Below are 26,571 nucleotides of genomic sequence, written 5' to 3' on the forward strand. Positions count from 1 at the left end.
ATAATTAATAAGGACAAGAATGTGCAATAGGAAAACTGTATGGATCCCAGGTTGGTTCTGCTCAATGTTTCTACTCCAAAATCAAGAGCACATACTTGAGTTTGCAAACACTGCCCTTGAAGGAACTGTTTTCAAAATCCGGCTCTTATATATGGTCTTGGATAATTTATTTTTATTTTATCATCTTAAACTTCAGTTTGGAAAATTTAAACAAATATATAAAAATTCTATATAATAACTAAATGGTGACTTTTAGCTCTCATGTTGTTCTTATTACTACAAGCACACCTGGCCTTGACCTAGCTGGGAATTTAACCTCAGGAGCAATGATGCATCTAACCAGTTTGTTCTATGTTGTAACTATGCATTCTTCCTGAAAGCTCCAATCAAGTCAGTTGCTATGTAGTAATTTTTTCCTGGCATAATAAGATTGATTGATTCTCTTGACTTGTTCTTTATAGTTAAAGAAGCCTAGAGGGAGGTGGCAGGAAGTGCTCTTGCTTCTTTCAATAACAGAAAGAAGAGATGATTTTCTGGGGTGATTTTTCACTTACTTGTTTTGTAAGACAGTGGCAAAGGCTTCACAAGCACATGCTTGTTGGTTTCATGAGAGGGAGAGAGGCTGGCATTCTTCATCAAGTTTGACTGGAGGCTGATATTATTGAGCTACTGTTTTTCATGTGTCTGGTGGTCAGTTCCCACAGTAGGGGCTCATGTTTCTTGCTTGGATAATTACTTAAAACACATTTATGGAATTAACCAAACTGAATATACTCTGGAGCCCACAGGCTCCCGCCAACACCGCAGGCTGTTCATGGTCAGAACAGAGCCCATTAGAAGCTGACAAAGGACAGAAAGTGAGCTGGGAACTAGGAAAACGTCATTTAGGCATGAAAATCAGGAGGAACCAAATATTCAAGCCGAGGGCTCCAAATAAATTAGAGTGGGCATAATGAAAAACAGACAACAGAGCCCACGGAAATTGAATCCTCCACTCCCTGCCTGCTTCTGTTTATGTGCCCCACCGGTAATTGACCATTTAGGAGCTGATTTGAGCTTTACAGCTGTCATAACAGTCAAGTGCAGGGCAATCCATCATCCTATTTCAATCTAAGTCAGTCAGGTTCACTTTGGATGCTCCTGATTCAATGCTGCACGAACACAGGCTCTAGCGCCTTCTCTGTCCCTCCTGCTCTGCTCGGTCCCCATCCTGCCGAGGGGCATTAGCCTGACAAGAGCACAGCTTAGTGTTGGAAAGAAATAACGCCTGGGTGGCTCAGTGGTTTAAGCCGCTGCCTTCGGCTCGGGTCATGATCTCGGGGTCCTGGGATCGAGTCCCGCGTCGGGCTCTCTGCTCGGTGGGGAGCCTGCTTCCCTCTCACTCTCTCTGCCTGCCTCTCTGCCTACTTGTGATCTCTCTCTGTCAAATAAATAAATAAAATCTTTAAAAAAAAAAAAAAAAGAACTCCAGAGGAATCCATGTCCATTAACAGCTAGTGTTCAGGTTGTATCTGTGTGTGTGTGTGTGTGTGTGTGTGTGTGTGTGAGCATGTGTTCAGATACAATGAAAAAGCCTAGACGGATAAAAGGAGAGTGTTTCACTTGAGCTGTGTGACTCCCTGCTATTTTTAATATTGGGATCGACTACTTCCACATGCCTTTTTTCACATCTCTGGTACTCATGAACCTCACATTAGGAGTTTTTATTTTTTCAGTGTGTCTCTGAGACTTCTCTAGCTCACAAACTCTATGAAAGGAATCAGACCCTTAAATGTCTGTAGTTATGTTCACGTGTGATAGTTCTCATTGAAATGCTGTTCCCATTGTCTTTTCTTGGTCCAGCATCCCCCCAGCCCCATCCATAGTCCACACATCACCTCCTCTGTTGAAGAATTCTCTGGTACATCCTTCTACCTGCCTTAGTCTATACATACATGCTGGGCAATGGAGTCCACAGCCTTTCTACCTAAGTATGATATTGACACTTTTTATAGACTTTCTGCTCACAGCTAGCTTCTGTGACCACCATGTCAATCTCAAACATACCCAAAATGGATGGTTCACTACCATTCCCTCTCCTCCACACCTACTCCCAATCTGTCCATATTCCTTGTTGTCTGTCTCAGAATTTGTTGCCAACATTCACCCAAGAAAGAAAGTTGACCCCATCTTAACTGCTTCTTATCTTCTATCCTTTACATATCTCAAGTCCTATCTATTCTAACTTCTTAACATCAACAGAATTCCTCTACTTTTCCATAGTACATTCAAGGTACTGTGACTCCTAAAGGGCACTTTGCTGTGCCTTTCTTGCCTGCAGGAAGGTGCTGACCAGGGATCTTTCTGTGACACAAATGTGACCCTGTCACCACCAGGCTTTGCAAATGTTAGCTCTGTCTGTGGTTTTGAGACTCAACTTCCAACTAGCTCATCTGGCCTGTCTTAATCTTGATCCTGCTTAATTTTTAGGCTTCTCTTTTACTATGCCTTTTTAACTCCATAATATACCCATAGAGAAATTATATTTTTATTTCTTAAGTTCCCCCTCCCCTTTTAATATGTTCTAGACCTTCTGCCTAGAAGACCCTCACCCTCCTTTCCTCACTTACTAACTCTATCTCATGTTCCAGGTTTTGGTTTGGAGATACCACTTATTAGAAGCCATCCCCAGTTTTCAAAGCCTTTTTGTTATTTGTTTTTATTTTATTTTGTTGCTTGGATGCTACACAGGCTACCCTAACAGGTGGACATCTGTTCCCTGTCTTGGCACCCATTATTACTCAGTGCCTTTGCTTATTTCAGTGTCTGTCTCATGACTCTGTCATTGCTTTCTGTAAAGGTGAGGATAGGTCTGTATTATTTGTTGCAAAGACATATTAGGTAATTAATGGATGCTGTTGTAATTATTCTTTCTTCTCCTTCAATAATTCTGCAAGGCATTATCACCATTTTATAGGCAGTTACCAAGATCAAGTTGTTATTAAGTGGTGGTGTTGGAATTAAAAATGAGCTATTTCTGATCTTAAGTCATAAACTTTTATACTACAAAAAACCATCTTTGTAATTCATAATGTGATAAATAGTAAATAGTATGTGTGATAAGCTAAATAGTAGTCTCCCAGAGATATCCATATCATCTCTCAAACCTGTCATTGTAACTTTATATGAGAAAGGATTTCACAGATGTGGACAATTTTAAGGATTTGGAGATACAGAGATTATTCTGGATGATCTGGATAGGCCCAAAGTTTGATGATCTTAGAGGGAAACAGAGGGAGATATTACTACGGAAGAGGAAGTAGGAGATGTATAAGTTGGAATGAAGTGAGGAAAGAGTCACAAGCCAAGTAAGGTAGGCAGCCTACCGAAGTTAGAAAAGGCAAAAAGACAGATCTCCCCTAAAGCTTCCAAAATGAATCAGCTCTGCTGATGCCTTGCCTTTAGCCCAGTAAAACTGATTTTGGACTTCTGACCTCCAAAGCTATCACAGAATAAATTGTTATTTTAGTCTCCATATTCGTGGTAACTTGTTACAGCAGCAATAGGAAACTAATACAGTATGCATGAAAAATGAAATATACCCAATATATATTTGATACATATGTGAAAAGCATGTATTTTCATTAAAATTCAAACTCTTGGATTTTAGGCCATCTGTGTACCTGTGTAAGACAGATTTAGCTGTAATTATTAACTGAATGGAAGGCCACACAATTCCCTGGAAAGCCTGAATCAAAAAAAAAAATGTATATTTAAAATATATAACTTTTTTTAAAATTTTATATATTTATTTATTTATTTTAATTTGTTTATTTACAGCATAACAGTGTTCATTGTTTTGGCATCACACCCAGTGCTCCAAGCAGTATGTGCCCTCCCTATTACCCACCACCTTGTTCCTCAACCTCCCACCCCACCCGCCCCTTCACAACCCTCTGGTTGTTTTTCAGAGTCCATAGTCTCTCATGGTTCCTCTCCCCTTCCAGTTTCCCTCAACTCACTCTCCTCTCCATCTCTCCATGTCATCCATGTTATTTGTTATGCTCCACAAATAAGTGAGACCATATGATACTTGACTCTCTCTGCTTGACTTATTTCACTCAGCATAATTTCTTCCAGTCCCGTCCATGTTGCTACAAAAGTTGGGTATTCATCCTTTCTGATGGAGGCATAATACTCCATTGTGTATATGGACCACATCTTCCTTATCCATTCATCCGTAGAAGGGCATCTTGGTTCTTTCCACAGTTTGGCGACCGTAGCCATTGCTGCAATAAACATTGGGGTACAGATGGCCCTTCTTTCAGTACATCTGTATCCTTGGGGTAATTACCCAGCAATGCAATTGCAGGGTCATAGGAAAGCTCTATTCTTAATTTCTTCAGGAATCTCCACACTGTTCTCCAAAGTGGCTCCACTAACTTGCATTCCCACCAACAGTGTAAGAGGGTTCCCCTTTCTCCACATCCTCTCCAACACACGTTGTTTCCTGTCTTGCTAATTTTGGCCATTCTAACTGGTGTCAGGTGGTATTTCAATGTGGTTTTAATTTGAATCTCCCTGATGGCTAGTGATGATGAACATTTTTTCATGTGTCTGATAGCCATTTGTATGTCTTCGTTGGAGAAGTGTCTGTTCATATCTTCTGCCCATTTTTTGATATGATTATCTCTTTTGTGTGTGTTGAGTTTGAGAAGTTCTTTATAGATCCTGGATATCAACCTTTTGTCTGTACTGTCATTTGCAAATATCTTCTCCCTTTCCGTGGGTTGCCTTTTTGTTTTGTTGACTGTTTCCTTTCCTGTGCAGAAGCTTTTGATCTTGATGAAGTCCCAAAAGTTCATTTTCGCTTTTATTTCCTTGGCCTTTGGAGACATATCTTGAAAGAAGTTGCTGTGGCTGATATCGAAGAGGTTACTGCCTATGTTCTCCTCTAGGATTCTGATAGATTCCTGTCTCACATTGAGGTCTTTTATCCATTTCGAGTTTATCTTTGTGTATGGTGTAAGAGAATGGTCGAGTTTCATTCTTCTACATATCACTGTCCAGTTTTCCCAGCACCATTTATTGAAGAGACTGTCTTTTTTCCATTGAATATTTTTTCCTGTTTTGTCGAAGATTATTTCACCATAGAGTTGAGGGTCCATATCTGGGCTCTCCACTCTGTTCCACTGGTCTATGTATCTGTTTTTATGCCAGTACCATGCTGTCTTGGTGATCACAACTTTGTAGTAAAGCTTGAAATCGGGTAACGTGATGCCACCAGTTTTGTTTTTGTTTTTCAACATTTCCTTAGCAATTCGGGGTCTCTTCTGATTCCATACAAATTTTAAGATTATTTGCTCCAGCTCTTTGAAAAATATCAGTGGAATTTTGATCGGAATGGCATTAAAAGTATAGATTGCTCTAGGCAGTATAGACATTTTAACAATGTTTATTCTTCCAATCCAAGAGCATGGAACAGTCTTCCATCTTTTTGTGTCTTCTTCAATTTCTTTCATGAGTGTTCTGTAGTTCATCGAGTACAGGTCCTTTACCTCTTTGGTTAGGTTTATTCCCAGGTATCTTATGGTTCTTGGTGCTATAGTAAATGGAATCGATTCTCTAATTTCCCTTTCTGTATTTTCATTGTTAGTGTATAAGAAAGCCACTGATTTCTGTACATTGACTTTGTATCCTGCCACGTTACTGAATTTGCTGTATGAGTTCTAGTAGTTTGGGGGTGGAGTCTTTGGGGTTTTCCATATAAAGAATCATGTCATCTGCGAAGAGAGAGAGTTTGACTCCTTCCTTGCCAATTTGGATACCTTTTATTCCTCTTTGTTGTCTGATTGCTGTTGCTAGAACTTCTAATACTATGTTGAACAAGAGTGGTGAGAGTGGGCATCCTTGTCGTGTTCCTGATCTCAACGGGAAGGCTGCAAGCTTTTTCCCGTTGAGGATGATATTTGCTGTGGGTCTTTCATAGATAGATTTTATGAAGTTCAGGAATGTTCCCTCCATCCCTATACTTTGAAGCGTTTTCATCAGGAACGGATGCTGGATTTTGTCAAATGCTTTTTCTGCATCAATTGAGAGGACCATGTGTTTCTTCTCTCTTCTATTATTGATTTGTTCTATCACATTGATTGATTTGCGAATGTTGAACCAACCTTGCAACCCAGGGATGAATCCCACCTGGTCATGGTGGATAATCTTTTTAATGTGCTGCTGGATCCTGTTTGCTAGGATCTTGTGGAGAATCTTTGCATCCATATTCATCAGTGATATTGGTGTGAAATTCTCCTTTTTGGTAGGGTCTTTGCCTGGTTTGGGGATCAGGGTAATGCTGGCTTCATAAAAAGAGTCTGGAAGTTTTCCTTCTGCTTCAATTTTTTGGAACAACTTCAGGAGAATTGGTGCTATTTCTTCTTTGAAAGTTTGGTAGGATTCCCCAGGGAATCCATCAGGTCCTGGGCTCTTGTTTTTTGGGAGGTTTTTGATCACTACTTCAATCTCATTACTAGATATCGGTCTATTCAGGTTGTCAATTTCTTCCTGGTTCAATTTTGGGAGTTTGTAGCTTTCCAGGAATGCATCCATTTCATCTAGGTTGCTTAGCTTATTGGCATATAACTGTTGGTAATAATTTCTGATGATTGTTTCTATTTCCTTGGTGTTAGTTGTGATCTCTCCCTTTTCATTCATAATTTTATTAATTTGGGCTTTCTCTCTTTTCTTTTGGATTAGTGTGGCCAATAGTTTATCAATCTTATTGATTCTTTTAAAAAACCAGCTTCTAGTTTCATTGATACGTTCTACTGTATCTCTCGTTTCTACCTCATTGATCTCTGCTCTAATCTTGATTATTTCCCTTCTTGCATGTGGAGTTGGTTTGATTTGTTGTTGATTCTCCAGTTCTTTAAGGTGTAGAGACAGCTGGTGTATTCTGGATTTTTCAATGTTTTTGAGGGAGGCTTGGATGGCTATGTATTTCCCCCTTAGAACCGCCTTTGCTGTATCCCATAGGTTTTGGACCGAAGTGTCTTCATTCTCATTGGTTTCCATGAATTGTTTAAGTTCATCTTTGATCTCCTGGTTGATCCAAGATTTCTGTTCATTGATATTCTTAGGATTTTTTCTCTTTTATAGGACCCCCCTTAATATTTCCTGCAGTGTCAGCTTGGTGGTTGCATAGTCTTTTAAGCCTTGCCGGTCTTGGAAACTCTTTATCTCTCCATCCATTTTAAATGTCAGTCTTGCTGGATAGAGTATTCTTGGTTGCATGTTCTTCTTATTTAGTACTCTGAATATATTTTGCCAGCCCTTCCTGGCTTGCCAGGTCTCTGTGGAAAGGTCTGACCTTATTCTAATGGGTTTTCCTCTGTATGTAAGGAGCCTCTTTGTCCTAGCTGCTTTTAAGAGGGTCTCTCTTGAAACATAATTCCTCATTCTAACTATAAGGTGTTGTGAGGACTTTCAAGAATCTAAAATCTTGGGAGGAAGTCTTTCTGTCTCTAGTACATGAATGTTGTTTCCATTTGTGAGATTGGGAAAATTTTCATAGACAACTTCTTCTACTATATCTTCTAGACTTCTTTCTTTTTCCTCCCCTTCAGGGATTCCAATAATTCTGACGTTGGAACGTTTCATGGCATCGTTTATTTCCCTGATTCTGTTTTCATGGCTTCTGAGCTGTTTGTTGCATGCTTCCTCCTGATCCTTTCTCTCTATCTGTTTGTCCTCCAGATCACTAATTCTATCTTCTGTCTCAGTTACCCTAGCTTTTAGAGAATTTAGATTAGATTGGAACTCATTGAGAGCATTTTGAACATTATCCCTGGTGGCTTTCAGTTCTGCCCTAACATTGTGAACATCATCCCTGGTGGCTTTCAGTTCTGCCCTAATCAATTCTGTTTGGTCATCCATGGCTTTCTCCAACCTAGCTATTGCCTGGATAATTGTTAGTCTGAATTCCTTTTCCGACATATTGTCTATGTCGATAGCCATTAGCTCTGTTGCAGAAGGCCCATCCTCTGTATTTTTCTTCTGTTGGGTATTCCTCCTCCTAGTCATTTTGGTAAGAGATGACTGAACAGATCCAGCTGGACTTATCGATTGTGGTGCAGTCAATGTGCACCCTGGAATGCTTCTGTGCAATCAGGATTCCCCACCCAAATGAGAGAAAAAAGAAAAGAAAAAGAAATAGAGAAGAAGAAAGAAAAAAAAGGGGGAAAGAAAAAAGGAGAAAAAAAAAGAGAGAGAGAGAGAGAGATAGGATAAAAAGGGAAGATAAAAAAGAAGGCTCAGCCCGAATGGGCCACAAGGTAAGATTTGTGAAGTATACAAACAAAAACAGACAAACAAAAAGAGTGATAAAAGTATATGACAAGAGAAAAAAATATGTATATATAAACAAAAAAAAGGGAAGAACCTCATCAGAAAGAACCCCAAGTATAAGATTTATCTATTATCAGGACAAACACAAATTCACAGAAACACTGACAGAAGGAAAAATCGGGAGAGTGGTTATAAATTCTCAGTGTGGTTGAGGAAGGTTATTTTGATTCTTCCTGAAGGTATCTTGATGTTTTTGTTAAGGGACTCAATTTTCCTAAGTTACAGGGGGATTAGAAACTGGTTTGCCTATAGGGGTAGCATTGATTGGGGAAAGGGGATTACCTTGAAGTTTAACTCTATATGTATAGTAGAAAATAAAAAATAAAAAAGAATAAACTAGACTAAACTAAGTTAAAATTAAAAAAGAATTAAAAAAATAGAAAAGCAAAAGAAAAACACGGGTGTATGTATCAAAAAGTTCAGGTTAGAAGGTTATTAAAGAATTTGATGTACTGGACATCTCAGTGTGGTGGTAAATAGGTTAAAAAATTATCTGTATGTATAAAAAAAAAGAACCAGAATATTGGTAAAGAGTTAAAAATAAAAGTTGTATTTATGAAGTAGTGGTGGTTGTTCTCTTGTAGTCTTTTTTTTTTTTTTTTCTTCCTTCCTGGTTGGTTTTCTGGGGGAGGGGCCTGCCACGTGGGTTTTCAGACAATGATGTTCCCTGAGTTAGGTCCTCCCGCTCCCCTCAAGGGGGTGAACTCTGAGGAAACTGTTTTTTTCAGCCTTTTGTTCTCTGGGGGTTTTTATGTTCTTTCATCTGCTTTCTCTCGCCTTGACAGCTTTTAATGGTTTTTGGAGGTTTAGAGGAGAGCAAACTGCACCCCGACCTCCCTCTCAGAGAGAAGCCTCAGAATGTTTTGCAAAAGCTGCTGGCAGAGTCGGTTCTGAGTCACTGTCCCTGGGGATGCAGGACCTCCTCGTTGTACCCAAAACCAGGGCAGCGGCGGCTGTCTAGTCAGCTCCAGACCGCCAGAGAGGTTCGGAGCAGAGATGGCACACTGAGATTTTCCTGCTGTCCTGGGCTGGGAATGTCTGGTTTTTCCGGATGCCAGAGCTCCAGGCTAGCGCCTATGAGCACCTATCTCAAGGGAGGGTGTGGGACGCGTGCGCGTTTCAGGATTGCCATGTGGCCAGGCTCCCAGCCCCTCCCGGGAGTCAGACCCCACTCATTCTGGGGAGTGCTGGCGTTCAGGCGCACTGGCGGCTCAGGGACAGAGACCTAATTTCTCTGCTGCACTCTCTCTGGCTCAGTGCCAGGGGAGGCTGTCCTGGGTCCGGGGACTTAGGTCCCTGACCCTAACCGCCCAGGTTCCCACTATTACCCGCTGTGATCCTTTGCTCTTTGTTTTTTGAGTGCTTTCAACCAGACTCCAAGTTAATGCTGGTCCCCAGACGCAGAGCACTCTCATGTTGGGGTATTACTTTCTAATCAGTCACCTCTGGTGGCTCCCTCCCCCTTTTGTTTATCTTCCGATATCAGTCCGACGCTCCCAGTCTGCTTTACCTGCCACTGGCGTCTTCTGCTCCTGTAGAGATCCAGACGTGTATAATTCTGATCTCAGGCTGATTTCATGGGTGGTCGGAGTTCTTTGGTAGGTAATCAGCTCACTTTAGGGTACAGGTTGAGATGGTGCCTCCTCCTACTTCCCCGCCATCTTGACTCCCCTCAGTATATTACTTTTTAAAGGAAGTTATTTTATGACTTTCTTCTTATTTTTTTGTAATAATCAAATTTAAAAGGAAGGGGAAATAGAGTTAAGCTACAGCTTTCAAAAAATCATGTACATTCTTTAATGAGATGATAGAATTATTCCATTATCTCAACAGTTGCTTAAATATGTTATGTGAAAATTGCTGTTGTCCATGCTTAATTAGGTTTCACATTACAGTATGTAAAGGACACTTAGTTCACTTTGTTAGTAAACTTCAATTAAAGAGGTTGGCGCCATGTGTCACTTCACTACATCCCCCTGGTGGACTTCCATGTTCAGGAGGGTAGGACTATCTCTCATGGCTAAGGCCTAGAGCTGGGACCACTGGTCTGACATTTTCTTCTTGCTGTGGGTGCTCAATTGTGGTCAATCTCCTATATTTCCTACATGCTCCTCCTCATTCATTTTTGTGTGAGAGACTCCTCATACATCCTCTTCTCATTACCTCCTTTGCCAATATCTTAGCTCAGAGTCCATTTCTCTCTTATTGGATTAATCTCTTTTTTTAGGTTAATTAATATATTTCTTTTTATTATGTTCAGTTAGCCACGACATAACACCTCATTAGTTTTTATATAGTGTTCAGTGATTCATTAGTTACATGTAACACCCAGTGCACATCACAACATGTGCCCTCCTTAATACTTATCACCTTGTTACTCTGTCCCCTCACCCCCCTCCCTTCTGAGACCCTCAGTTCATTTCCTGGGGTCCATAGTCTTTCATGATTCATCTCCCTCTCTGATTTCCCTCCTTCAGATTTACTCCTCCTTGCTATTGCTTATGTTCCATGTATGAGTGAAACCATATAATTGTCTTATTGGATTAATCTTAAGACCATTCTGCCTTATGTCAATAGCTCTCTATGCCCTTAGAATAAATGTCAAAGTCCCTTCAGTGACCTACAAAGCCATATATAAATATGCTCCCTCTCAGACATTCTAGGTCATATGCGTGGTCTCCTGTCTGGACCTGGAGTCTGCGGGGCACACTTCTGCCTCAGGACATGTGCACTTGCTGTTTCTCTTCCTGACTGTTCCTCCTGCAGATGTTCACAGGGCTCACTGTCTCACCTCTTATGGGTCTTTCCATAGCATCACCTTTTTGTAAGGCCTTACCTGACAACCCAACCTAAAACTTTCTATCTGCTTCCCTTGCTTCATTGCTCTCCTTAGCACTTACCACCAGTCAATCGACAACTTCGCACCTACTCACCTCATGTCTGCTGTCTGCCCTCTCACTGGAGATAAGCTCTCTCAAAGCATTTTTATCTACTCCATTCAGTGTTGTAGTTCCAGTTCCCTGAGCAGAGCCTGGCACATAATAGAGATATAAAAATTGGTGAAGTAAACAATTTTGTAGCAAGTCTCATTACTAGTCTAATCGTCACATAGTACATTTTATCTTTTGAAAAAAATTCAAACGTAGTATCAGGTCATCCATGTTCGAAATTCATTAAGGAACAAGGTAAAATGTGTATTTTCTATTTGGATGTACAAGTGACTCTGTGATAAGGCCTCAATTCTACCTTCTCAACATGTGATCTCACAATCACGTGCACCAGAACCTACCACACATCCTATACAGCTTGTCCCCATTTGCTGTGACTGCCCCATATCCACTGCCTGACAAGCTCCTGCTGAACGAGCTCACCTAACAGAGTCTTCTCTCATCTCCCAAGGCAGTTTGAACCCCACTCTCCAGAAGACGGACTGCAGTTCTCTTTATTATCAACACGGAAAGAACATTCCCAGATTGCAAAGTCATGCAACTGTGTGTGCCTGCCTCTCTCAGTAGGCAGAGCTCTGCTTTAGAGATTAGGTTAGATCTCACTCAGTCTGTCAACAAAATGCCTAGCATATTTTTAATAAAGAATAATCGATTGAATTGAATCAGGAAGGAAGGAACTACTTTGATTCTGGGGATTTAGAGCAGTTTATCCACACCCGATCCCCCCAATTTTTCATGTGCTGCCATACATAGAAATTTTGTATGCACTGTCCCAAGAATAAGTAATGGACTCTGTTCTTAGAGGAGGGGACTGACCTGGGGGTGTGGTCATCCCCCACCCAGAACACTAATGGAATCAATATCTCTGCTTCTCTGAAACTCGCTTGAGGCACCACAGATGAGACTCTGGATTGAAGGACCAAAATTCCAGTGGGAACTACTTTTTATGCCCTCTGTGCCTCATTCTTATTTAATAAGCTTAGAAGTCTTTCCTATGTTGGATTCAGGTCTCACAGTTAATAACAAAACCAGGACTTTCCCCACTCTGCTCATTCAGGCCCCAGCTCTGAGACCCATTTCCTTTGAATGTCTCTCCCTACTCAGGGAAATATGTAGATACACTTTAATAACAGTGTAAATGTAATTTTAAACATCATATGCATTCAAACAATTGTGAAATGCATTTGTATTATCGTATCCAGACCTTAAAAACCTCAGAAAAAACTGTTGTTTGTCGTTCACCATTAAAAAAAGTAGAGATTTGCAAAAATAATGTGGAGCTTGGACTTGAATTATTTGGGTTCATAACACGTGTGGTGACACATATTTGCAAAGAACCAATCATACAGCGGTATAAAAGGGAAGACAGAGCTTCATTATTATCAAAGAATGAACCAGAAGTGAATAAAAGTGTACAGTATAAAAAGGGTAAATAATTATTCAACTCTTAAGACATCTAGTCTAGACCAATTACAAGGATTATATATATTTTTTGTGATTAAAAGAAATCACTTGGGGCGCCTGGGTGGCTCAGTGGGTTAAGGCCTCTGCTTCGGCTCAGTCATGATCTCAGGGTCCTGGGATCGAGCCCCGCATCGGGCTCTCTGCTCAGCGGGGATCCTGCTCCCCCACCCACCTGCCTCTCTGCCTACTTGTGACCTGTCTGTCAAATAAATAAATTAAAAAAAAATCTTTAAAAAGTTCAGACAAAATACAACCGAACCTGATTTTTGTGTGAATCCTGCACGTGGGCTGTGGTTGCCTTTAACCCTGGATTTTATTTTCATTTACTTTTAATGCCAAGTAAAAGATACTGTTTATTTTGTATATTCTCTCACATCCAAATGAGATCTGTAACATTTACCAGAAAGTTGGCTTCCTAGACTGAAAGCTATTATGTATTCCACCACTGCATTTACAAACAACATGGACTTCTTTTCGGTGTAAAAAATTATGACTTACCTCTCCCAATTTCCATATTCCTTATTCCTTGCTAGTCTATCAATGAAAAGGAAGCCCCTATGTGCTCTAATTGCCTACACAAGCAGTACTTTATCCAACAGCATCTAAAGAGGTCTCATATTTTTTCTCCAAGATCTTGAACTTAATATTATAAAGAACCAAACTTTCCCTTAGAGCAAGAACTTTACCTTTTAATAGTATTTCCCATGTTTCAACCAAATCACTACAAGGATATCTAACATAAAAACAAATTTAAGGGGCACCTGGGTGGCTCAGTGGGTTAAAGCCTCTGCCTTCGACTCAGGTCATGATCCCAGAGTCCTGGGATCGAGCCCCGCATCGGGCTCTCTGCTCAGCAGGGAGCCTGCTTCCCTTCCTCTCTCTCTCTGCCTGCCTCTCTGCCTACTTATGATCTCTGTCAAATAAATAAAATCTTAAAAAAAAAACAAATTTAAAAAGCAGAACTGCTCTGGTAGATGCAGACGAGAGACTCTGGGGTTGCTGTGTTCAGAGCCCTCCTTGCCTATTCTGAGGCACCTCTCCAGTACCCTGAGACTCCGTGAAAATCGAAGTGTTAGACTCTTGTCCGTAATGGAAAACTTATAAATATGGAAGAGTGGTGGAGACCCTATATAGCTACCTCAGAATTGTCCATCTGGAGGGACACAATTGGTCCTGGGAGTCAAAAAGTCAAAAGGAGGGGCACCTGGGTGGCTCAGATGGTTAAGCCTCTGCTTTCAGCTCAGGTCATGATCCCAGAGTCCTGGGATCAGTTCCGCATCGGGCTCCTTGCTCAGTGGGGAGCCTGCTTCTCCTTCTCCCTCTGTTGCTCCCCCTGCTTGGGCTCTCTCTGTGTCAAATAAATAAATAAAATCTTAAAAAAAAAAAGTCAAAAGAAACAAATAGGAGCCATCAGTGTTGGGCAGAAATGTATAGGTGATCCAGAGCAAGAAAAGCATCTAATACGGACTGAGACCTTTCCAGGAACACACAGAAATGATGCTAAGATGACTCAGCCTGGGATGTGGTGAGAAACAGGAAAATGCAAAGGATCCTCGTGAAGGAACCACGGGTGAGGCTAGAACAACATCTGAGCAGACAAGAGCAGCATCGGGGTGGGCCCTTGTATCAGGGAGAGAGGACAAGCTAAACAATGATAGACTGTATGCTTTTTTAATTTCCTGGACCTTCTGAAGCTCAGATATTGCTTTGCTTCCATGGGCTGCTGCACAGGTGTAGAAATGTATGGTACAGAGAAAGTGCACCTTAAAATTGCTCTGTTTTAAAGTAAAAAAATCAGAACAAACAGAAAGCAGAAGCAGATTCATAAATACAGAAAACAGACTGAAGGCTGCCAGAGGGATGGGGTTGGAGGGAATGGGCAAAAGGGGTGAAAGGGAGTGGGAGGTGCAGGTTTCTAGTTACGGAATGAGTAAGCCACCAGGATGAAAAATACAGCGTAGGAAATATAGTCAATAATATAATGCCACTGTGTGGCGACAAGCTATGCTTGTGGTGGCCATAGCATAAGTATAGACTTGTTAAATCACTATGCTGTACACCTGAAACTAACACAGCGTTGTGTGTCAACTATCCTTCAATGGAAAATAGGTAAACAAGCAAATAAACAAACAAACAAACAGTTTTGGAAAATTTAAAAAGTAAAGTAACAAATCACTTTGCAGTCAAAGTGAAAAATCTTGAAGAATATGCTGTATTCGGGACAGGCATACCTTATTAGTAACCTCGACCAGACTTATTGATTCCCAGTGTTGGAGATGCCTATGTCCTCACTTACTGCTCAGAACAAGTAGTTGACTTGATCTAGGGCACATGCTCACACTTCCCCCACTATTTAAATTCTTACCTTTATAATTAGTTATTTTGTTTGAGGTAGAAATCTTGACTTCAACTCTCATAAACTACATACCAAAACATATAAAGTTGTACTCTAAATCTGCAATTGTATTGGTTTCCCAAAATTAAAAAAAAATGATCTCGGCTTAGGATGGCCCATTATTGCAGATGCCTGTCTCTCCCCCTGTTGGTAACTATGTATTACAGAGTCAGTTCGGTGAATCTGTGTAAGGCTCAGGCCATCACAAGGTCACAGTTACAAACGGAAGCCATGGCCCTGAGAAAGCGGATCATGTTCAAAGACTAGAGAGAGTGTTCCAGTCAAGAAATGAGAGTGTCATCCACTGATAAAGGAATGCAGTTATCAGGGTTGAGAACCAGACCAGATATCAGTGGTCCAGGACCATGAGACCCTCCAAGCATGTATCTGTGAGAAGTGAGGGGTGAATGAAAAGCTCTAAATTCAGACCAGGTGAAGGTAGGTGATCTAAGGCAGGCAGATTGACATTAATGATAATTTGGAAGAAGTAACACAATTACCAGAGAGGGTATATTAGTAAGTTCCTAGAAAGCAACTTTCCTCCATTACTATAGTTAAAAGACACACGTGTACACACGTGCACGTGTGCAAACACACACAAAGAACAACCAATGGCAATTTACAGATCTTTATTCTTCAGTTAAAGAAAATTAAAGAGAAAAATGGTATTTTGAACCAGACAAATAGAAACAAACTAATACCAGCCTAAAAGACAAAGTGTTTAAACATTTTGATTACTTATATTTAACATCAAGGGCTTAAAAATTCTTTGCTGTATATATAGATGCACGATAAATTTATATTTTATCTCTAAACTATAGAGATATATACTTAATTTTGTGAGAACTTTTCAAGTACTGCTGATTTTCCGAATTTGAATAAATTGGTTGCCACTTAAGGATCTACATCTAATCTCATGGCACATTTTCCTCTGGGTTATGGGTGTCTCCTGAAACCAAAGGGCAGGAATGCAGCCAGGGTCATAGAACAAGGACCAGAACTCACCAGTCTCCAGGTTTTCTTTCTGTGTCTTTGATACTTCTGTCGGTAATGATGTATGCTCCTCCCTATTTCTAAACCATCCTCTCTGTTTGTAAACCGTTCAGCCCCAAGGCAGGGAAGTGTTGTGTTCTCAGGATTTTTCATGTCTCCTCCATGTGACAGAGAAGCTCAGTCTTCATCTGGACCCTCTTGGTATAGATACATATTTCCAGGGAAGGGTTCTCACTGACTCAATTCAAGTGAGGTTTCACTCACAACTCTAGTGGCACAAATGTGACTTCTGGGCACAACCCAATTGCTCTACAACCTTTACTTGGTGGTCTAGTGGAAATACATAAATAGGAAAGTACCTAGAGAAGGAACAGCATGAAAAGACCCACAAGGCCAAAAGTATGCAAAACAGGGCATATGGAGGACTTGAGAGAGCTGTCACAGAAGTTGGTCTTCTTATCCACACTCCCCTTCCCACCCCAACAGAATCTTGTCCATACTTCTGGAAGGAAGAGGGTTAAGAATAATATGTAAGTTTTATGCAGAAATGAAAATATACATGAGATGGGAACACAGAACAGCATTCTTGATAATGTGACGATTACGACAACCATATGGTTGTGTGTATGTGTGTAGAGTGATAGTGCTTTTACTTTTCATGTCCTTTCCAGGAAGTACTTGTCAAAAAAAAAAAAAAAGTGCTAGAGATGTAGAGAACATGGTGTCATTGCATTTGGTTACGAATCAGTGAAATTTGTTCTGAGAATCGGATTTCCCAAAGCCTCAGAAAAAGCTAAATCACTTGCCAGATTTTCACAGAATAAAGATCCTAAACCAAAACCCACCATTTTTAGGCAAGCCTGAGGAAGTTAATATTTTCATTAGCTGAAGGGAGAAGAGAGATGCCAAGAATAGAATTCTGGATGCACACAGCTCTCTCTAAGGCTTCACTTGTGCTGATTGAAAGGAAAGAATCAGAGAGACATAGGATAGAGAAGGGGGAGTCATTGGGTCTCTATCTGATTTTAAAAAAGGGGGGACAAGCCTACACTAAGAGGCTAGTAGTTTAAAAATACAAATAGTTAGGAGGGATAATTCTTTGAAAGATAACCTTCAGGCAGAAAAATAAGACACTACCAACTGTCGTTGGTTGAAACTTTTTATCCCAATTGCTACAAATTTTTTGACTGGAAGGACTAAGTCTTCGGTGAGGAATATTCTTTACTTTTCACCATGAGAAGACCAAGAGCAAAATGAGTAAGGGGGTTGGGTGCTCTTTTATTTATGCATTTATTCTTTATCTGATGACCCTGAGAAACTGTTGGTGGCTGGACTTATATATAGCTAATTTCAAAGTTGTGTTTTGGCTAAATTGTTTATTCAACTAAGAATACATAGGCTCCCTTTTCCTTTATAGAGAGACAAGGTCAATTCTCCTGCAACTGATCATGATTTTGTAGCCACAGTCTTTAAGAAGAGTTAACACTCTTACCTTTCAGCATCCCTACTTGAACATCTGTGCTCAGTTCTAAAATACTTCCGAAATTTAAACTAAGATACTAGTCAAAGAGCATATTCAATAAGCACTTTGATAAAAAATAGATCTATAGAGATGTGATGGTTAACTCCACAATGGACTATAAAATAATGGTAATAGTAATATTCAATGACATTTGCGGAACAACTACTTGGTATTGACTTGTAATGTTTTTCATGTACCATCACCATACTCAGTTCCTCTACACAACTATGAGCTAGATAGCCAGTTGTTTCCCTTTTTTAGAAACAGGAATTGAGGTGTTAGAAATTAAGCTCAAGGCAACACTACCAGAACGTCATATGGTGGAGGCCCATCTCACACTTGGGTCTATCTGACCCCACAGAGCACAAGGCTTTACTCACTGTCTGGTATGGGCCAAGAGCACAGGAATCCCTGCATATCTAGCCCCAGGCCTAGGGCCAGTTCTAATTTCTATTTAGACTTCATTTTGGACCTACTGACTTTCCACTGTAAGCCCATCTGTCTGCTATCAACAATGTGATTTTCTTCTGACACTAAAAATTCCCAGCTGAGACTAAGTAACCATCACCAAATAAGTGGGAAGTTTGGCCAGAAGATGTCTGCAATTCCTTTCAGTGGTTGTGTTTTGTGAAATTAATCATCATTCTGGTCCTTTTGTACCTGTTAAACTATAAAAATCTCATAGACAATCAGGAGATACATCTACATGCAAAATTTCAGCAGGCATCAATATATTTCAAAAGCATAAACTGGGGCACCTGGGTGGCTCAGTCAGTTAAGTGGCTGCCTCTGGCTCAGGTCAGGATCCCATGATTCTGAGATTGAGCCCCACACTAGGCTCCTTGCTCAGCGGGGAGCCTGCTTCTCCCCTGTCTGCCATTCCCCCTGCTTCTGTTTGTCTCTGTCTCTCTCTTGCTCACTCTCTCTGTGTCAAATAATTTTTTTTAAAAATCTTTTAAAAAAGCATAAACTGAAGTATGACCTATAACCAATAGGAATGCAAGAAAATGCACATATGACAGCCCTTTGTGAATTGTGGAACTCAGACCAAGTGAATGGGAGAGCTGCCATCTTCAACCTTGCCAGCAGTGTGTAGAGCATGAGTTAGCAATAAGAGTTGGCACTTTTGAAAACCATCAGGGAGAAAACACTTGACAGTACAGATCACAGAGCTCTCAGGAGCCAAGTTATTCTTTTATAGTCATTCATTCATTATTTGCAGTCATACTTCCTTTCATTGTGCTTTGCAGTTTTTCATTAAAAAAACAAAAAACTGAGGTTTTGTGCCAACACTGTATCAAATAAGTTTTCCAGCCCCATTTTTCCAACAACATTCGTTCTTTTCATGTCTCTGTGTCAAAAAGCATTTTTTAAATGGAGGTATGCGTGCACAGTGTAAATGTAACTTGGACATGCACTGGTCAGCCAAAAAAATTCATTTGACTCTCTTTATTGTGATATTTGCTTTATTGTAGTGGTCTGGAATTGAACCTGTAGTATTTCCGAGGTATGTCTGTTTTTATCCATTTAGACATTCAGTTTTTCAAATATCTATGGCCAGATAGTGGGCTTGTCCCTATGGCAGATATGTATACAAACAGTATACATACAGTATAATGTTGCCCCAGAAGCTTCATTACAGAGGGACATTTAAATACCAGGGCATCTAAATCAAGGGATGGCAATACTGAAAAAGACTGAATCTCCACTGCTTGTGAATTATTCTGCTATCACCCTGCTGAAGAAATCAAGGACTTATCACATGTAAGACTCTAAAATTATTTATTTATTTATTTATTTATTTATTTATTTTACTTCTGAGCCTTATTGCAAATATTAATGTGCTGCTTTGCCTTCCTGCTGGGTTGAACAGGAATGATGGCAAATGAAGAGAAAATCACTGATGTTCCTTAGCTGGCAGGGGTTTCTCTGTATACCATTTTAGCCCATGTGCCCATTTATCTGCACCTTTTCCTCATAACTATTAGGACGATTTACTTCTGTTAGGGCATCTAAAGGAAGAGTGAGCCATACACTGAGCATTTCTTAAACCACGGCTACAAGCTGAGACTCTGTGGGAATGCTGTGTCTATACTCATAACGGATTTCAGAGGGGATTTCAGAACTGAGAAAGCTTAGGAGACACATACTTACCATAAGCTCACAGCTGGCTGCACATTTGTCCTGGCAGGGAAAGGAGGAGATGGAACGAGCAAGCTTGAGTACAGGAGGCTCACTAGAGGTGCAAGTGTTGTGCTTAAGCTTGCAGGCTCCTGAGCAAGTCCACCTGAGCAAATCCTCCTGCTGCCACTTGAGCAAAAACAATATTCATAGTAACTGTGTACCAAGACATATGAATGAATAAATTCAGGTAAAGCCTTTAGAACAGAGCTTGGTACACGATAGGTACTGAAAAAGGTTTTGCTATTATTATTACTATTATGACTACCCATATCATCATTATTATTAATACAGAATGAAATAAGTAAATATAGATTTATACTTTTATTTTCATACAGATGTATATGTGTTTAAGCCATGTTCTCCTGCAACCTTTTTTCTAAAACCCTTCCCTCCTCTATTCTATTCATGGACAGGTGCATCCTTCTGTTTTAGCTATTGGGACATATATCTTCGTTATAAAAGGCAATTGTTGCAACCACAGCTAAAGAAGAAAAGAATAAAGAGGCTTTAATTCTCTAATGGGATGTGATGTGATTGAGTCAGAATTTTTCATTACAGGGGCTAGAAGTTGGCAGAGTCTCAAGGGCTCAGCACTGGGGATCTTCAAGTATGGGTTGACCCACCCCTCCCCACTGGTGTGCCCCTTTTTCAATTACCTTGCTGTTGCATTTTGACCAAGGTAGAAGAAATTGAACTAGTTGAGCAGGTTTTTTTTGTTTTGTTTGTTGTTTGTTTTTTTGAGCCATGTTATGGGATATCACACTTCCAAATTACACACCTCAGTATCAAGCATAGTTTCTTGCATGTAAGAGATACTTAGATATTACTATAGCTGAATTAATGACTATGTGTCCCCACAACTAATGTTTCCCTCAGCTTTGAAGTTGGATAAGGAAGATTTGCAGAGACCAAGCCTACATGGCGTCACGGGGCCATATTTGTCAAGGGGAATCCCTGACTCAGGAAAATGGCTTGTTTGGACCACAAAGCAGGTAGGAGGCTGGATATTACCATTGTTCTGCATGTGGTAGGATTTCAGGATCTGATGTCATCTGATACCTTCAATATTTAGCCTGCCCACTATATTCAGAGTTCATACCTTTACAACAGCTTTCTACTCATGTAACTCACCTAAAAATTTGGGTAACGGCATTCAGATTCCTATAATTTCTGAGATATAGTGCTATATTGTTAATGAATAAATCCATATTGAGTTTCGCATATCATACTGACTCTTCTGAGCTAGGGTAGTTCTTATGAGTTGAGTTGGCATGAATTAGCTTCCTTATAGTTTACATCTAGGACACACGAATACAAATAAAATAGAAACATAAAAAAGTGAACCGGCCAGATTTGTAAGGTGAGAGCCAAACTCTCAGTCTTAGAGATTATACTAATGTATTTTGCAGATCATTTCGTTGGACCTTGGTCTTGCTCTGGTTTTGTGTTCAAAACCCAGATTTATCTCTCAATATGTTCATCTTCATTGTTGCAACTGTTTTTTTTAAGGGTCTCAAATAATAGGGTATAACCTCCACTCTGCTCTGCTTATCTTCTCTTTCCTGGTGGGTAATGGATACCTTTATGACACTTTGGCAAGATTCTATAACTTCTCAGTCACTCTTGGTCTTTCAAAAGAAAAAAAAATCTCATTTCCATATTTAGACTCAGTCTTTCTCTATTTAAATTTTATTCTTAAGCATAATGCAAATGTTCTTATCCCTTTACCCCTCTCTCCCACCCCAACTCAAGCTCACTTGTCCCATAGTCTGGTCTCTTGGATTAGGTGGGGGAAGGGTTACATGTTGAGCTCTTTACCCTTTATCTCCTCCCTACCTTGGGTGTATTGGGGCAAGGACAATTAGAATAGGGAACAGTGCTTGTCTGAGTGCTTACTTGAGGGAGTGAGAGTTCCCTCTTTGTTGGCTGTCACTAGTTCACAGACTGATACCAGATAATAGGCAACCAAACCAGCTACTTCAAAGGAGGCAGGTGAATGTTCTCTGAGGTTGTGGCTGGGACATACTCCACTGCACTGTTCTTTCTGGCCCAAGATCTAGTACTGGACTCATCTTTACTTTCTAACCTTCCACCACAGGGTTCCATCATGGACCGTTTTAGGCCCAGCCCCTCTTAAACTATAAACTATTTTAATAAGCCATTTTGTATCCCAAATAAATAATTAAGTAAGTAAGTAAATAAATAAATATATTTTTAAAACACCTGGAAACTAACTCTCCTGATTGGGATACATAGTCAACTAGCTTCCACAGTGCCCCCTAAATCCTTGGGAAGCTCACTTGGCACAGCAAAGGGCAGGAATACATTCTTCTCCACTGCTGCTGCCCATTTTCTCTCTATCATCTCACCAGTTCTTTTGGTCTTGTCCTGATAGCAAAGAGCAAGTTCATGACTACATGGATGTCTGCCCAAAACGTTATCAGCCTCATCATTGCTTTATGAATAATTCTTGTGACATTCCATTCTTTGACTTTGGGAAGGGACAGATGTCCTTTCTGAACCAAGAATATGTTGGTGTTTCTGTTCTCTTATTCCAGTGGGGCTGTCTCCAACTGTGTATTTTCATAAACTTAGAATGTGGAATACTTAGTGTCTTTATCCTCAGATTTGTCTTAGCTGTAGTTTTGAGGCATGGAAAATCTTTCCTGAAATCCTGTTACATTTTCCTGGGCACCTCCAAATCTCTTTTGGAGATTTATACCCCTCACTTGCTATTTCTGAAAACCAAATGCAGGGTTGTGCGACCCCGAGATATGCCCTGGCCATACATGACACCCTTGTAGTCAGGAAGATAAAGGCTATATGGAGAGAGGTTTATGAAGCACTGGAACTTGTTATTGGTGAAATTTATTTATTTATTAGTATTATTAAATTATTAAATTTTTGGTGAAATAATTTAATGTATGCTTTCACTCATTCACTTATTCCACACACATTTATTGTGAGTCTGCGGTGCACAAGGCATTAACTCTAAAAAGATGCAAGAAGTTACAATCATCCGTCTTAGGAAACAGATAATTCAGGTGTCAAAAGGGCAGGGGACAGGAGGAATAGACTGCCTCTGGATGAAAAGGATAGGCAGAAAATTTGCTTCCCTGAAGATGCAAACATCATGGTTAACTTTTAAAGAAAGAGGAGAAGAATTTAAAGATAAGGCGTTAAGTGACAAACACTTTACAGATTTGAAAAAGAAGTAATACCAGTAGGAGGAAAGAAAAGGAAAGAAAAGATGGTTTCCAAAATAAGACAGTGCAGTGCTACAAAGCAGGTGAAGAAAGACGTTTCAAGAACCAGAATGGGAGTCAATAATATCAAGGGCCATAGAAAAGCCAAGGACAGTGAGAAATTAGACAGAGACTGGGGGTGGAGAAAGCCTTTTGGAAATACTGGTGACCTTTGAGAGAGCAGTTTAGTGGTATACGGAAAAGGAAGAAACCGGAATGCAGTGGATTAAGAGCAGGGAGTGGCCAGCAAGGACATAAAAGATTCTTTTGAATTCCTTATTTCCTTGCATTCTTTTTAATTGAAATGTAGTTGACACACACTGTTTCGGGGGTTTCAGGCATACAACAACTTACACATCATGCTGCGTTCACTAAAGTGTGACGGCAGTCTGTCACCAGGTTAACACTGTTATAATACCACTGACTATATTTCCTGTGCTGTACTTTTTATTCCCCTGACATTCGTTCTGTAACTGGAAGCCTGTATCTCCCACTCCTCTTCTAAGGAGTTTGGGAGAATGAAGGGTGACCCTGGTGAGGATCCTTTTTTAACCTTAAACAATGAGAAAATCTAGCATGTGAAAAGCAGAGGCAAAGGACCAAATGAAGATGCAGAGAGGGAAGTTGACATGAAGGAATGAAGTCTTCTTGGAAGTGTCAGGATAGTATGAGAGTCGATGTAAAACAGTGTTAAGAGGAATGATTCAAGCCATAAAAATAAAACACATGATAGTTGTCTTTCTCCGATTGACTTATTTCACTAAGCATGATATGCTCTAGTTCCATCCACGTCGTCGCAAATGGCAAGATTTCATTTCTTTTGATGGCTGCATAGTATGATCTCCCTGATATGAGGACATGGAGAAGCAACATGGGGGGTTAGGGGGATAGGAGAAGAATAAATGAAACAAGATGGGATTGGGAGGGAGACAAACCATAAATGACTCTTAATCTCACAAAACAAACTGGGGGTTGCTGGGGGGCAGTGGGATTGGGAGAGGGGGAGGGGGTTATGGACATTGGGGAGGGTAAGTGCTATCGTGAGTGCTGTGAAGTGCGTAAACCTGGCGATTCACAGGCCTGTACCCCTGGGGATAAAAATACATTATATGTTTATTAAAAAAAAAAATTTTTGGAAGGGGAGGTGAACCATAAGAGACTATGGATTCTGAAAAACAACCTGAGGTTTTGAAGGGTCGGGGTGGGAGGTTGGGGGAACAGGTGGTGGGTAATGGGGAGGGCACGTTTTGCATGGAGCACTGGGTGTTGTGCAAAAACAATGAATACTGTTACGCTGAAAAAATAGATAAAATGAAAAAAAAATAAAACACAATTGCCTATTTTGCTCTTCAGTAGAGATAATCCCATGTTGAAAATTAGAATTAATTGACGGAATTATTTACCTTTGCAAAGATGTAAACAAATACCCCTTCAGGCGACCTTCCCACTTAAGGTGTTGACCCCCAAGAGGAATTTTTTTTTTAATTCCTTTGAAATAGTGCTCATTTAAAATCTGAGTGAAATTAATGAGGCCCATAGCTCCCTGGAAGAAAGCATGGTTGAAGTGACCAGTCTAAAGTCAGAGATGCAGAGAAGCAATGGAAGCAACCATTCGCATCCAAGTCTACAATGACACCTTGCTGTTTTCTCTGGCTCAGGTGTTTTCAGTGTCAGTGTGGGTGAAGAGAGCTAAGTGTTCACTCAGGCACCAGGTGAAAGACATGGATAACTACCTGACAACATTTTCTCTTTTCAAAGAGCCATGATCGAGCTTTCAGAAAATTTCACTTCACAGAGCTCAGTAAAAGCAAACATGAGTGGAAAAGAGAGTCCAGGTGGTCTCTCCCACATAAAACTTTTGTGGGGAGAAAACAAACAAGAATAGTGTTTCTACCAGTAATAACAGATCAGAAATATCTTTGCAACGTCCTCTCAACTCCATGATATATTCTGCTGTTTTGAGGGCAAGAAGCATGAGATAAGACAAATGTGTAATTACTTCTTGACCCACTCTTTCTAGTTTTCCATTTTCATGAGATGCCACAATTCATTATTTGCATTGATATATACAGAGGATGGGGACGCTTAGTTGATATTCATTTATTCAGCAGTCTGTAATCTATATTTAATGGAGTACCAGACTGTGGCATAATAAACCGTTTAGAAAGATAGCTGCTTCATACACAGGGGTTATTGCTTGCATAACCTGTACTTATTTTTCATTACAAAACTAAAAGAGCAAAGCATAATTCATACAAGCAAATGAAGTTAACATTTAATGGCTTGAAAAATGATAGGATGAGCTTGTACTGTCAGGCACTGAGTGGCTGTAAAATAAAGGAAAGGAGTCCCCCCAAAATTGCCAAATAAAAAGCTGTTTTTTAGTTCACTGTGAAATATGGATGCCAAGGCAAACAATGAGATTCCACTTCATCAGGTACTAAGTAGCCCCTTAATTGGCTGACTTGTGGAGCTATATGTCCTTCAGAGGCAGCCTCTGTCCTGGAGACTCTGGAAGGGTCTTCCTGCTAACAGAGAGCTTCGGACACTTCCTCTCGTGCACTCCTGCTGAATATGCACCAAGACATGTGTGCTTTGGGAACCAGATGTGGAAACTAACATCACCAGGAGTCAGTGATGCACAGAACGCGAGTCCCTGGTGGACCCGGACTTCTGACACTGTCCGATTCCAGCATCATGGTTCTCAAATGTTCTCATGGGGAGCAGTGAAAATCTGGAATAAGGCTTTGTGAGTCTGTAGCAAAATTAAAATTACAAGGATACCATTGTTAGTTTTTTTGGTTGTTACATGTATTCAACTTAAAGAGCTTTTAATTTTTCTGCTTTTATGATTTTCCATGTTTGTTCTAAGTCATCATTTCTATTTATGAATAATAATGGTATTATATGGGAGGTGTGATTGTCTTTTTTTTTTTTTAATATAATGTGATCAAATAGTAAAATCGGTCACCCAGTGTCAGCTCTCAACGAATCCAACATTCTGGGAATCATGGTTTTACATTTCTCATTCTCAAAGAGTGATACAGATTAATTTCTGTATGCAGAAGCATTCTCAGAACTCATAGGAATTAATCAGAATTATACTTTCTTGAGTCTATATCCAACTTCACTTATAAGGTGCAATTTTTTTTTCTGTCTGCTATTATCACTGGTTCTCCATTTGTAAGAATTTGGCTGTTAGAATAGTTTAACATTTTATTCATCTTCTGGCCCCTCATTTTCTCCACACCAGCAAGTTCCTCAGACATAGTGTATCAATAAAATACATTATTACACCATATATTACAGCTTCTCTTGGGGGAGGGGTAAGAACAGCAATAAATCATGGTTTTATTTCTATAATAGCATTTCTTTTTTATCTTGTGGTCCAGGAAGTAGAAGCAAATGCTTGATTGTGACATGGATTAGCAGCATGCCAGA

Source organism: Meles meles, chromosome 9 (genome assembly GCF_922984935.1).
Source record: "Meles meles chromosome 9, mMelMel3.1 paternal haplotype, whole genome shotgun sequence".
Classification (NCBI taxonomy): Eukaryota; Metazoa; Chordata; class Mammalia; order Carnivora; family Mustelidae; genus Meles; species Meles meles.